This window comes from Acipenser ruthenus, chromosome 16 (assembly GCF_902713425.1).
Source record: "Acipenser ruthenus chromosome 16, fAciRut3.2 maternal haplotype, whole genome shotgun sequence".
NCBI classification, from domain to species: Eukaryota; Metazoa; Chordata; class Actinopteri; order Acipenseriformes; family Acipenseridae; genus Acipenser; species Acipenser ruthenus.
Genome location: NC_081204.1, coordinates 20,194,174 through 20,206,579, shown reverse-complemented (window position 1 = coordinate 20,206,579; position 12,406 = coordinate 20,194,174). Strand labels below are relative to the sequence as shown.

General features: G+C 39.9%; 1 protein-coding gene across 1 annotated transcript in view; it reads left to right on the top strand.

Annotated features, from left to right (window-relative positions):
* LOC117412616 (5-hydroxytryptamine receptor 2A-like) overlaps positions 1–12,406 on the top strand; it is a 192,231-nt gene that overhangs the window by 102,453 nt on the left and 77,372 nt on the right. The window contains exon 2 of the mRNA XM_058989010.1: positions 1,118–1,195. The gene's annotated coding sequence lies outside the window, so the exon portion shown is untranslated. The remainder of the gene's footprint in view (positions 1–1,117; positions 1,196–12,406) is intronic.

The following is a 12,406-nucleotide window of genomic DNA, read 5'->3' as shown; positions in this document are numbered from 1 at the left end:
TTTTATGTTGCATTTATGTTTTATGTAATTATCACCATTTCTTTCTCCCATCAATGTATATTGTTGGCTTCAGTTACTGTTTAAAAGATGATACAGTGCCACACGATTTGAAACGACACCATCTGGTGTACAGCCAGGATTGTTTTAAAGTTAGAAAGAAACCACCTGGTGGTTCTTTCGGGGATTTTTTCACAAATGTAGTTGACACATGATTTAAAAAAAAAAAAAAAAAAAAGAGAGAGTGTTTCCACAGCAACCGTGGTGCAGTGGGATATCAGTTACCGTGCCTACCGTGGTGCCGGGGACATTCTCCAAGGAACCCACTGTACCATCTCAACCCAGTCATGACAGTGCAATCAGTGCATTATCTTTGAAAAATGATCACAGTCGCAGCACTTAACTTCCCTTATTAAAAACATACTGTATTTGCATAGTAGTCACAAAATAAAACACAGGGAACTATAGTATACATTTTATTAAACCCAGACACATGACATGAGCAGCATATTAAATCAGCAAGCAATGCAAACCAATAGGAGAGTGGGCCGTCCTGCCTGTACTCTGTAACATTGTAAGATGGATCTGGGAACATGAATTTATCTTCAGGTTTCAAAACACGGCTCTGCATTGTCAAGAAGCAGTACTGTACTATTCAAATGCTATCAATAGAATATTGTGTTCCTATGAAGCTTCTCCTTGTATGGGTATTAGCAGAGTCGATTCATCCAGTACTGTATCTTTATATCTATTTTTCCTGCTTAACAAAACAAAATAATCTTTATTGTACATCTTAGTTGGCAGGCTCATCCAGTCTCATTTCCTTTTTTTCTGTAATCACATTTTACTGTGTTTGTTACTGTGCAGTAATACATTATAAATCTGAACCATACCGCTTGCAGTCATGCACTCAGTAAGTCAGTAAGGCAGTCAGTAAACCATGGTATCATTGTTGACCATGACTGTTTACACTTAATTCGTAAGTCCACAATATTAATGTTTATTTTTTCAGCCAGGCTGCTGTGCATGCATTGGATCATATTACAGTCCTCAGTGAACATGCATGATGAATATCATACAGCGTGCCTTTATTGAGCTGTTCTTGTTTGTTGTGTTTCAGGACCGTCTGTGGAAAGAAAACACTTCAGCACTTACAGCAGATTGACATTCCGCATCCAGATGTAGACGAAGACATGTGGTAAGTAAACAGATGCTTACATTATCATAACAATAAGTGATAATACAGTCAGCACTCACATATCCGACCCTATACAATTTTGACTTCAGTGACGGTTAAACGAGTGTGACGCATATCTGATTATTTCATCTGATTTGACGTGTATGTAGGTGAGCACGTTGTAACCTGCTCCCTCCCATCCAAACAACCACCTGCCCTGCGCACACACACATTTCGTACGGAAAGAACAAATATGACTTGCGTTTGAGGAAATGTACAGGGAGACGTTGATAATTTTTTTTAAAATTTGTTAGCGCATGAGTTGGAGGAATAACACAGCAGTAAAAGACAAACACTTGTCCATTTTTTCAGTGAACACAAAAAAGATGTAAAATACATACCTTAAAGGGCTGTGTTTTAAAATAAGTAGGCTTCCATTTAGATGTACTCTAGTTGGTTTTGTTGGTACAGTGCTATATTTTCAACAGAAGTAGTATTTTAATTCAGAACGATGTAATTCTAAAAATATCACTTGGCAAAAGAGACGACTGGACACGTGGACTGTAATACAGTACATACTTTTAAAGCTGATATGTATTGTAGCAGTATGTAAAATTCCCTGTTAACGACCCAACAGCAAAATGAAATCAAAATGTTACCCATGCACAGAACTGCTTAAAATGTTAAAGGCAGGGACTCCCGAGTGGCGCATCCGGTAAAGGCGCTCCATGTGGAGTGCAGGATGCGCTCTATAGCCTGGACGTCGCCGGTTCGAGTCCAGGCTATTCCACAGCCGACCGTGGACAGGAGCTCCCAGGGGGGCGGTGCACAATTGGCCGAGCATCGCCCGGGGGGAGGGAGGGTTAGGTCGGCCAGGGTGTCCTCGGCTCACCGCGCACTAGCGACCCCTGTAGTCTGGCCGGGCGCCTGCGGGCTTGCCTGTAGCTGCCCGAGAGCTGCGTTGTCCTCCGACGCTGTAGCTCTTGGGTGGCTGCATGGTGAGTCTGCAGTGTGAAAAAAAGCGGTCGGCTTGACGGCACACGCTTCGAAGGACAGCGTGTGTTCGTCTTCGCCCTCCCGAGTCAGCGCAGGGGTGGTAGCGGTGAGCCGACCGTAATAAATAATTGGCCATTCCAAATTGGGAGAAAATAATAAAACTAATTGGCAGGGTGAGTCATACAGTCAGGGGAGTGCAGAGGAGCATCCTGGCTGTGTCAAGTTGCTGATATTCGCTGGGGATTCCACAGGGAGTGTTTCTATGGCTCTGCTGCTCCTACGTGTTAGGAAGGCCAAATCATCAGGGATTGTTTCATCCCCCCACGCTACAGCGTACCGTACTGGTCAAGCACTTGGTGAGCTCAAAGTGGACATCTGCAGAGCTGGCCTTTGACCGCCAAGGGACGGCAGTGTCATATTAACAGCTTCCACTTGTCAAGGTAGTTGAGTTATTCTAGATGTTTACATACAACAGGTGCAGTAGTTTGTTAGTGACACATGAGTACGGTAGCAGCTATTACCTCTGCATTTTGAGCACTGGGAGCCAATACGTTGAGGTAAACTGTGTGGTTTGTTAGTGTTGTTGTTTGGTTAGTTAGTGTCTTATGGGCATGCATGTCCCATCGCAGTGTAGTGATGAGGGACCATGTGTGTGAATAATAACTGAATATGCACTCACCGTGCTGGAATTCAGCCAGCTGAACCCAGTCCCCTTTTATCCCAAAGGATATTAATTAAACGTCATCTCGCTTTATTATCCTTTGACATTATAAATCCAAGATGTACTAGCTAAGGAAACTTTAAATGTCAGTCCCAGATTACTGCATTCGTTTACGTTGATAAACCCTTTAATGACATGTCTCTACATGACGTTATTGACGGACGCATTGTCTTCGTATCTAGAATGACTTTGTACCCATTATGTTTCTATGATGTTTGCAATCATTCTTAGTGGTTCTTATTATCAAAGACTGTCCATGTTACTGTGCTTTCACCTGCGTTCAGGAGCCGGACATCGACATTATACAGGCTAGATCATCCAAAGTGTCACAATATAAGTAAGAGCCAGCGTCATTGAGTGATCTGGCACGTTGGATCTGGAGATTACTAAAGAAAAAAATATGTTTTTGACCAATTCAGATTTTGTTACTGATGTAACTGAAACTGAAAGCAAGGGCTCCTACGTATTCTTAGAAAATGAAAGCAATGGCTCTTATGTATTCTTAGTTTGTTTCTTTCCAGTAAAAGTTTAGTTTTTTCCTTCTTTCAGAAGAATGTGTTTCTAATGATACTTTGGAATAAATTCCTTTTGAATTCCTCCCATGTTAGTAAATCAATCAGAAGGATTTATAGTGCTATTATACGTCATGGTGCTACGCACAGGATACTAGCTTTTAAAGAATAATGGTATACAATGGGCTATAGCATAAGCCGCCAAAGGTCTGTAGTGCATATTGTGTTATCAATGCACAGTGTACATTGATATGGTCCTGAAAGACGTGTTTAAGTGAGTCTCGGAGTCTGCATGAAGACTTACACATGTTCTTCATATAGTCCTGAAAGACATGTTTAAGTGAGTCTCGGAGTCTGCGTGAAGACTTGCACATGTTCTTCATATAGTCCTGAAAGACGTGTTTAAGTGAGTCTCGGAGGCTGCATGAAGACATGCATGTTCTTGAAAATATTAAACTGTCTGGGCATTTGTTAATACATAATAATAACTATTTTTCTACCATTTTTTTTTTTAATAAACAGATAAAAACAAACATACAATAAACAACCAGCACATCGAACCAGTACACTGGGCAGGCTGGTTTGCTGTTAGTCCTGGCCAGAGGGCAATATATAGAGCTCTGACAGGAATTGCAGGTACAAACACAGAGCACATTTGCTTTAGTAGTCAGTTCCTTCAGACCATACATAAGTTCTACAGTTCCATTCTATAACATACATGTCACACAGTCAGGTTCTTCTATTATCACTTCAGCTTTATCTGAGGCACAGCTCTAAGGACTAGATCTATTAATCTTTGCTGTGGTCCACGACAGTAATCTGCGTGTAGGAACACCTCCTAAGAGAAGACTTTGCCTAAGAGAACACCTTTGTGGTGAAACTGCTTTTTCCCATTGTAAATGCTCCACCTTAAGGAACAGGAACTTCTCTTAAAAGAACCACTTCTCTTTTTGGCACCGCTGGCGAATCGTTCACAACTGATACAGTACTGTTTTGTAACCTGATAACTCATCATCATCAAACTTCAATTCAAATGGTTTATCAACCATCATATCATTGCCTCGTTTTGTATTCTGATTCCCACGAGTGCACCTCATTGCTACAAAATGTCATGTAAACAAACGTTGAAATGCGCTGCTGTTTCTCATCTTACAAAAAGTTGGAAATTGTTCGAGCTCCTGAATAAAACCTGAATCAAGATGCAGAGCAATATGGTGTTTCCTGTTCTGGTGAGTCGCTTCACCATTCTGTTAAATAATTTTGTGCATGTCTTGAATATTGCTCCTGTACAGATATTCATAATTAATCTGCTGCATTTTTTAACATGTGTCGGGGTGCTGTGTTAATTTAGTTTGACAGTTAGTTTATTAACGTTAGTTAGTCTATTACTTTATTATTATAGTTTATTAACATACACTTGTCTATTACTTTTCTCTTACGTATTCTGTTCATTGCACATGTTGATGCACGTGCGTCATGACAAGTAATAAATATATATATGTATTTATTGATTCATATTGTTGCTTCCCGAGGGGTGTTCTCTTAGCCGAAGACTACTGTATTTTGATATCTTTGAAAATTATAGCCAAACTTATTAACACTGTACTTTGTAGTGGATAGCAGCTTCAAATACTCAGGTAACAAAGATAGATTTCCATAAAGAACCATTAGTGATGGTATGTTTTACATTAGACTTATCAGAGTCCTGGAAGTGCCAGCTTTCAAACCAATGTTCTGCTTGTTGGTGGTTAAATGCCAGCTAAAGTAATGGAGTGCATCTAGAATAATAGAATAGATATATGTATTCATTAAGTCTGATGCATATAAAAGTTATTAGGACCTGTTTTGGTGCAATCCCCACATTGCTCTGTTGTATCATTAGTATTCTCCAGCACTCTTGTATAGCAATATTCAGTCGGCAGTCGGTTCAGACTATAGGTTGAGACCCAGAAATGCTGTGAGTTATTTGCTGTTTATATTTCTATCTGCATCATGTAACCAGTCTGTAATAAAAACACAATATCATCTTCTAATAGCAAACTGGGGCTGCTACGAGTACCATCTGCAGTTTGAATTTACAGCAGGGGTGTGCCGGAGTCTGAGCAAAAACAAGTACTCGTAATAAGTATGGCCATTTTTTCTGAGTATCAGTATCACATGTGTAATTTGGCTATAACTTGTTCGTCTGAGAAAAATATTTACATTTAAAAAATGCATTGAATCAGTTCCTAGCTCCAATAGGACAGTGATGATTGTCAATCTCAAGTCTAGAGATAGAGAGCCAATCCGAGGGGAAGGAGGAGGTACCAGTGTGATACATTCTCTGACATGGTGGAGCTTAGCATCTTTCTGTGTTTTATAAGACAGGAAGAAAAGCAGACAGACCGTTTGGCTCAGCATCAAACTCTTTTCAGATATATGTTACTTCCACTTTGAAAAGGGGATTTATAACAGCTTTTCTACAAGAATATAATTTATTAAAATATACTTTTAAAAAAGTTGTTTTGAGATGATATTGGGTAACTGGCCTTTTCAAGGCTAGTCCTTCAGTTTGTGTGTGTGTTGGATTTCAGCCTTGTTTTTGTGTGTGTGTTTTTTCTTGTGTTGTAGTGTCTTTAAATCCAGTCTTCCTGTCTTTGTTTTAGTTAAACCAAACTAATCTAATCCTTTTCAAGCAGACGTTTCTCGTGGCAAAGATATGTTCCACGATGTATGCTTTTTTTATGTACGTTGTTTAATGGGCTATTTTTTCATCTGAGATACATCGAATATCACTTTCTGAAGTTTTTGGTAAAGTATGTGTTTTTGCATTTTTGAGGCTACAGATTCAAGAAACAGACATTAGCCTGCTATTGAAAAATAGTATTTTTTTTAATGTACACAGGCACCTCCACACAATAACCCCCAAAATAACTAGTAAATAAATATAAAAACATATTTATTTAGTATATATTTGCAGTCTGGTCTAAGTGGTTCACCACCCCGTCACAGACGTCCTGTATAATTTGATAATAAATAAATGATTGCGCAACATAATTAAAATGACACGTGGTTAACCCTTCGTCAGCGGACAGGGGTTCTGATGCACCCCAGTGTGTTTAAATGAACAGATCTCATAGTCTTTGAAGATCACAGGGTACCCTTACATATGATTACACTTCAGTCGCTGTCCTTTATTTGGATACCAAGAACGTCCTTGTCAGACTTGGGAAACGGGAGGAACCCTTCTTCAAAGACGATTGCATTCTCGTTTTTATTTTTTGATGTATGGAGCCTATCTTTCTTTTTTTGTTATGTACGCAAGTTTTTTCGATGAAAAGACTGAAGCTGCTTTTTTTAACTAGATGTTGTACATGTTAAGTTTTTGTAGTTTATATTTGTGTTTGTGGTGTTTAAAAGGCATTTGCGATAGCATAGTTTTTTTAAATAAATAAATAAATATTAAAAAAATGCTTACCGCCTCAAAACAATGTTTATTCAATACAGAACTGCTTAAATATAAACCAGTTTTGTGTTGTTCTTTTGCTTTAAATTATAAGTTAACTGCGTTTATGAATGTGACATCATCCGAGTCAATCTGAGTACAAGTATCTGTACGAGTACTGGTTTCTGAGCAGGAGTACCAGTAATGGGTTTTCTGCACACCCAGTATACAAAAGTCAAAGCACACCTTTGTGTAGAATGCTTTTGTTGAATTGCTATTTAGAAATTAATTCACCAATCTCTGATATTTCACCTGACAGTATTATTTGGATTTTGGTGGCTAATTAGGTAGCTTCCACTTCAGTCCGATTTAGTAAGTAAGAGTTCTTACAGCCCTGAAATTCTTTCTGGGGCTGCCAGACAGAATCTCAATTGCAAAGGATTAGATCTCGATCTGCTGCCAATGGAAAGGAGCGAGTCTGATTTCCAATCGCTTTCAAGTCAGTCCCAGTGGCAGAGGGAAACAATGTTAGAACTACAGATTCAGAGGCAGACCTGAAACTCACAACCAATTACTGCAGCAAGGATTTGCAGGGGATTACTGAAGACTGCTTCGATAACAACTCCTCTCCATACAGCTGGAGATCCTGGGAACAAAGGAAACAGGTTGTAAAGGAATAACAGGGGGCCGTTTATTAGCACAGTAAGTGCCAGCAAACGCTCAGTTTGATTAAAGGACCGCTAATCAATGGCAGGGAAAACAGGTACCTGCCATTGCCAATAGATTTGCTTCTGGGTCTAGGGACTGACAAGCCTGAAATGCTTCCTCACAATGAATATATTAAACAGCTTAGAAGCACCTTGCTAAAATCACATGCTGTTGCCAACAAACACTCATGTAGACAAGCTGACGCAACGGGGATCAGAAAACCAAAATAAATGCCAGGCAATCCGCTAACTCATGGGTAGCAGTGTACAGACAGCCAGTTTATGGGGCTCAGCAGGATTATGGGGACACAATATCGAAACAATAACCTATTAAGTGTGGTTCGGGGGGAGGGGTGTGGGGGGCAGGTGTTAGCAAGGTCCCCTCTATCCTATCATCTCCTTTCATCAATTAAGTCTTCTCTAATTAAACCATTAGACATCCTTATGTAGTAGTCTTGTGTTTAGTTTTCGTTTCATGTTTCACTACAGACCCACATTTAAATCTTTCTAGAATCAGGAAATCTCTGATGATGGTGTTATTATTATTATTATTATTATTATTTATTTCTTAGCAGACGCCCTTATCCAGGGCGACTTACAATCGTAGGCAAAAACATTTCAAGCGTTACAATACAAGTAATACAAGAAGAGCAAGAAATACAATAACTTTTGTTCAAGTAAAGTACAAGTTTGACAAACCACAATTCAATAATACAGCAGGTAATAGTGATAGTTACATCAGGATATGATTAAATAGTGATAGTTACATCAGGATGTGTTTAAATACAAAGTACTACATGTTAAAAACTTGACAGATTACAGTATTCTGAAGTACAGGATTAAATGCAGTAAAATAGGGGCTGATAAGAGCAAAATAAAGCACATTTACATGAAGGGTGATAGTGTCCCAGGATACAAACAGAGGAGTTCTACAGGTGCTCTTTGAAGAGGTGAGTCTTAAGGAGGCGCCGGAATGTGGTCAGGGACTGGGCAGTCCTGACATCTGTAGGAAAAAAAATGCTGTTATCCATCTATTCAAATCCAGCAGATGAAATGGCAAAAGAAATCTGCCCAGTATCCTGTTTTATCCTACCAACATAGCGACTCTTCGACTCCACGCAATGCTGACCTTCCACATCAGCCGCTGCCATGATACAGTACTCGATCATGCTGCTACTGTATCCAGTATTCTGACCGCTAGAGCTAAACGAAATCTTCCTTGGCTCGCATTTCCAGTGCGTCTTTTTAAAGATTGACACATTTACAGAATCCTGAAAGCTCTGTTCGTAAAGGTATTTCTTTTCTGTTGCAATCCAGTGCTTAAGCAGCAGCAGCAGCAGCACCTCTTCCCCAGCTGTTTAGGCCGCCAACATTTTACTCTCAGACTGCGTTACAAGATCCAGTAGCGCAGATTATCTTTCTGACCTTTTATAAAGACAGCAAGCTTTTATTCAAGTCTCAACGATGCCCTTCTGTGCACAATCACCTGGAATCACTCAATATCAGGATCATCAATTCTGTTTACATTCTTGCCATTGCAGACTCTATTACAGCCTCGTCTCTCCATGCCCATATCGACAGTAGTTCTGTCAATCATCACGTTGCAGTGTTTCCATACAATCTCCTGGCTGCAGCGATTCATTGCTACTTTCTTTCAGTAACTGAGACACAAAATCATAATGGGTAGGATATTAATCTGGTTCAATTCTCATTCATCACGGGATCCCCAGCTTGTTTTGAACTTAACTCATGTTGAAATTGTCTTGGTTTCGTGTTTTGCAACGCATTCGTGTAGTCTACCCTCTCGCTTCATTAAGTGGTATCATGCATGTTTGATTGTAACCACTAGATGGTAGTATGACACCACAAGTTGTGTGTGTTTTTAAGCTAGCTATATAATTGCAAAAAAAAGCCCTGTATTTTCTAATTTATCATTTTATTACCTGGAGATTGGTTTTAAATTTTTACTTTAACCCTTTGTGGCCCTATGTTGGACCTGGTCTGACATTGCCATTTTCCCTTTCCGGTCCAATGTCGGACCCTAGAGATAACACGGACATAAACAAACAAGATAGCTGCTTCTGCATTCAGCGCTCAAAGAATATCACAGACATGTGCAGAGCCTTTTGAGATGTTATAGTAATAAAATAATGACTTGGATCGCATTATTGAGGAGTTTGGTGATTAAACGAGTGATCAGGAGATGATTTATCGGTATGCACTACTATGAAGAGGTATCTCTTCCCCCGCAATTCTATACTCCTCATTCATTCAGAATCGGGGCAGCCACTTGCAGCAAGAGCAAAAAGTAACCAGCATCTAATCAAAAATACGGGACGCTGGACCTCATCAGCAGTCAAAGCTTACATTTGTTATTCACCATCCTAAATAGCATCTGCCCATCAGTCCATTGCTAGTATGTCCAGAGTGGGGTCGACCTATCCGCCTGGGCCACCAAAGGTTTCTTCCTAAAAAAGAAAATAAAAGTAACATTTTTTTTCCCTTTCCACTGTGAGGATGGTCTTCACATAGTCAATAGGGTACAGTTTACTAACCCCTTTGTCACGTTAAGAGTTTTCTTTCCTTCGCATGTTAAATGCTGTCTCTCTTTTTCTTGTTTTCTATATGCATTGGCGGTTCTCCTTTTTCTTCTCATAAATGTCTTCAGCGGGAAGCCGGGGGTCCATTCTTATGTGTTAATATTACTAATCAATGTTTTTCTTTCTGGTTCGCGAGCCTCTTCGTATGTCGGGTCATCTCAGAGACAGTGACCCCTCTTCGTATGTCGGGTCATCTCAGAGACGGTGACCCCCCTCCTGTTTGTCGGGTCTCCTCAATGACAGAACTCCCCTTCTATATGTTGGGCATTCGAAGAGGAGGAGCCTCTCTCTTTACATGTTTCATCTTTTACTAAATCCACATACCTAAACATCACCTCGAGTGCCTTGCACACGCCTGTGAATTATTTATATTATGCAGCAGCCTAGTTTGACAGGATATCTGGAGTGAGGGAGCATGGCATTACACTGTTGCATAAAAGCACAGGAAGGAATACAGCAGGGTACATTCCTTCGGTGTTCAGATAGAATCTGAAGACATGAGATTTGATCATATAATGGAAACAAATTGAAAAATGAGAAATGTGTGTTCCCTATGGATGTTGTAGGGTTTAAAATATGATTTGTTCAAAGAAAATGAAATTAATGTTTCTGTTTACTGCAACTCACAGTGCTCCCCACAGATGCCACATTGGTAGCTGAATTACAACTAAAACTTGACAAATTAACTTTGTCAGGTTTTTTAATACTCAATTCAACAGTAAAAAATCGTTTTAAAAAATAAATTGGCTTTAAAAAAAATAATAATAAAAAGTATCGGATTGCTAAAGAAAACCACAGTGCTAATTCAAAAAGACGTCTGTCTCGTCTCTCAGTGGTCACATCCCAATACAGTAGGTGTAATAAACACTGATATTGGGTAAGTTGGTAGAGATGAGTGTTGTATTTTCCCTGTGCTCAGGTGCTGGCATGTGATTGCCTCGCTAATGAAGGGGCTTTCTGAGCTCACATGGAAGAGGGTTGGCTTGGAACTAGAAGGTTGTAAATCTCTTCCAGTTATGAAAATATACCAGAAAAGCAGTATGTCCCTGTAACAGGGCGAGCAGCCCTGTACATTGTTTTGTTTATTTATTTTTAGATCGGGGTCTCCCCCTCCGCCCCTGTGCAGTGTATTGTGTATTTATTTTTATTGTATTGTATTTATGACGGCGAAGCGCCGCCGTGTTATTGTTTTGTTTATATTTAAAACGTGCCCTGACAGAGGCGAGATCGGTGCTCGTTTTACGCGTGGCTGAGGCTAAGTGTGCGTATGTGCGGTATGTTATTATTTTCCATAAATTATTCTTAGGATTCACATGTAAAACAGAGACTGTGGAACAATTCACAATTGGTCTCCTTTAAATTAAAGTTGGTTTGAGCACTCTAGCTTCTGTGGTTGGCGAGATACAGCCATTTTCATTCATGTCGGGTTAGCTTGAGTCGAATATCAAACGAATATCAAACGTCAAGCTAACTTTACCAAGGTAGCATATTTTAGTTTAGAAAAGTAAATGATGGCTGGCGCAGTTACCATATTGTATTGATGGGGCCGGTATTTCACAGGACGTCTGGAATGATGAGGATTCTAGCAAATGGTCCGATGCCACTGCCACTGGCCGGTCACCCATTAACCGGTGCATTTCCGAAATTGGGACCTCGAGTTTTGACCACAGGGCTGCAGGCATTTTCTCTCCTGCAGGTACAGATATTTCAGTTTCTTGAATTTATCTCGTACCTGCAGGAGCGTTCTATTTATACCAAGTTCAACCAGAGCACCGGAAATACTGGTGAAAATGGTGGCATTTATTTGGCGAGATCGATCCAGTTCATCCATAACCCCCAAGTCCGCAATAATTTGGAGGGGGGAACGAGTTTCCTTATCCGTCCAGCGGACCTGGTGTTGCGTGCTGTCAGAAAGGGTGGAAGCTTGAAACATCCTGCTGGAAAAAAAGCTACATTATTCGTAGTATTATTATTATTATGATAATAATGCTGGTCATAACGATCTAGTAGTTCTCATGCATCATTCATAATACACTGAAATTAATAAATAATGGTATAAATCAACATCTCTATATGCAATTTATATATAATTTAGCCGTGACCCTTATCAGGAGAAGCGGATTGATAATAATGGATGGATGGATATTTAACTGATTTGTATTAGTAAGACTGGGATAAGGAAAATCTTACTTACGCTACAGAGGAGGACGGAAGTGGAAGAGTGTCACAAAGACGGCCAGAGTGGGTGGCGTCAGACCAGAAAAGGAATACA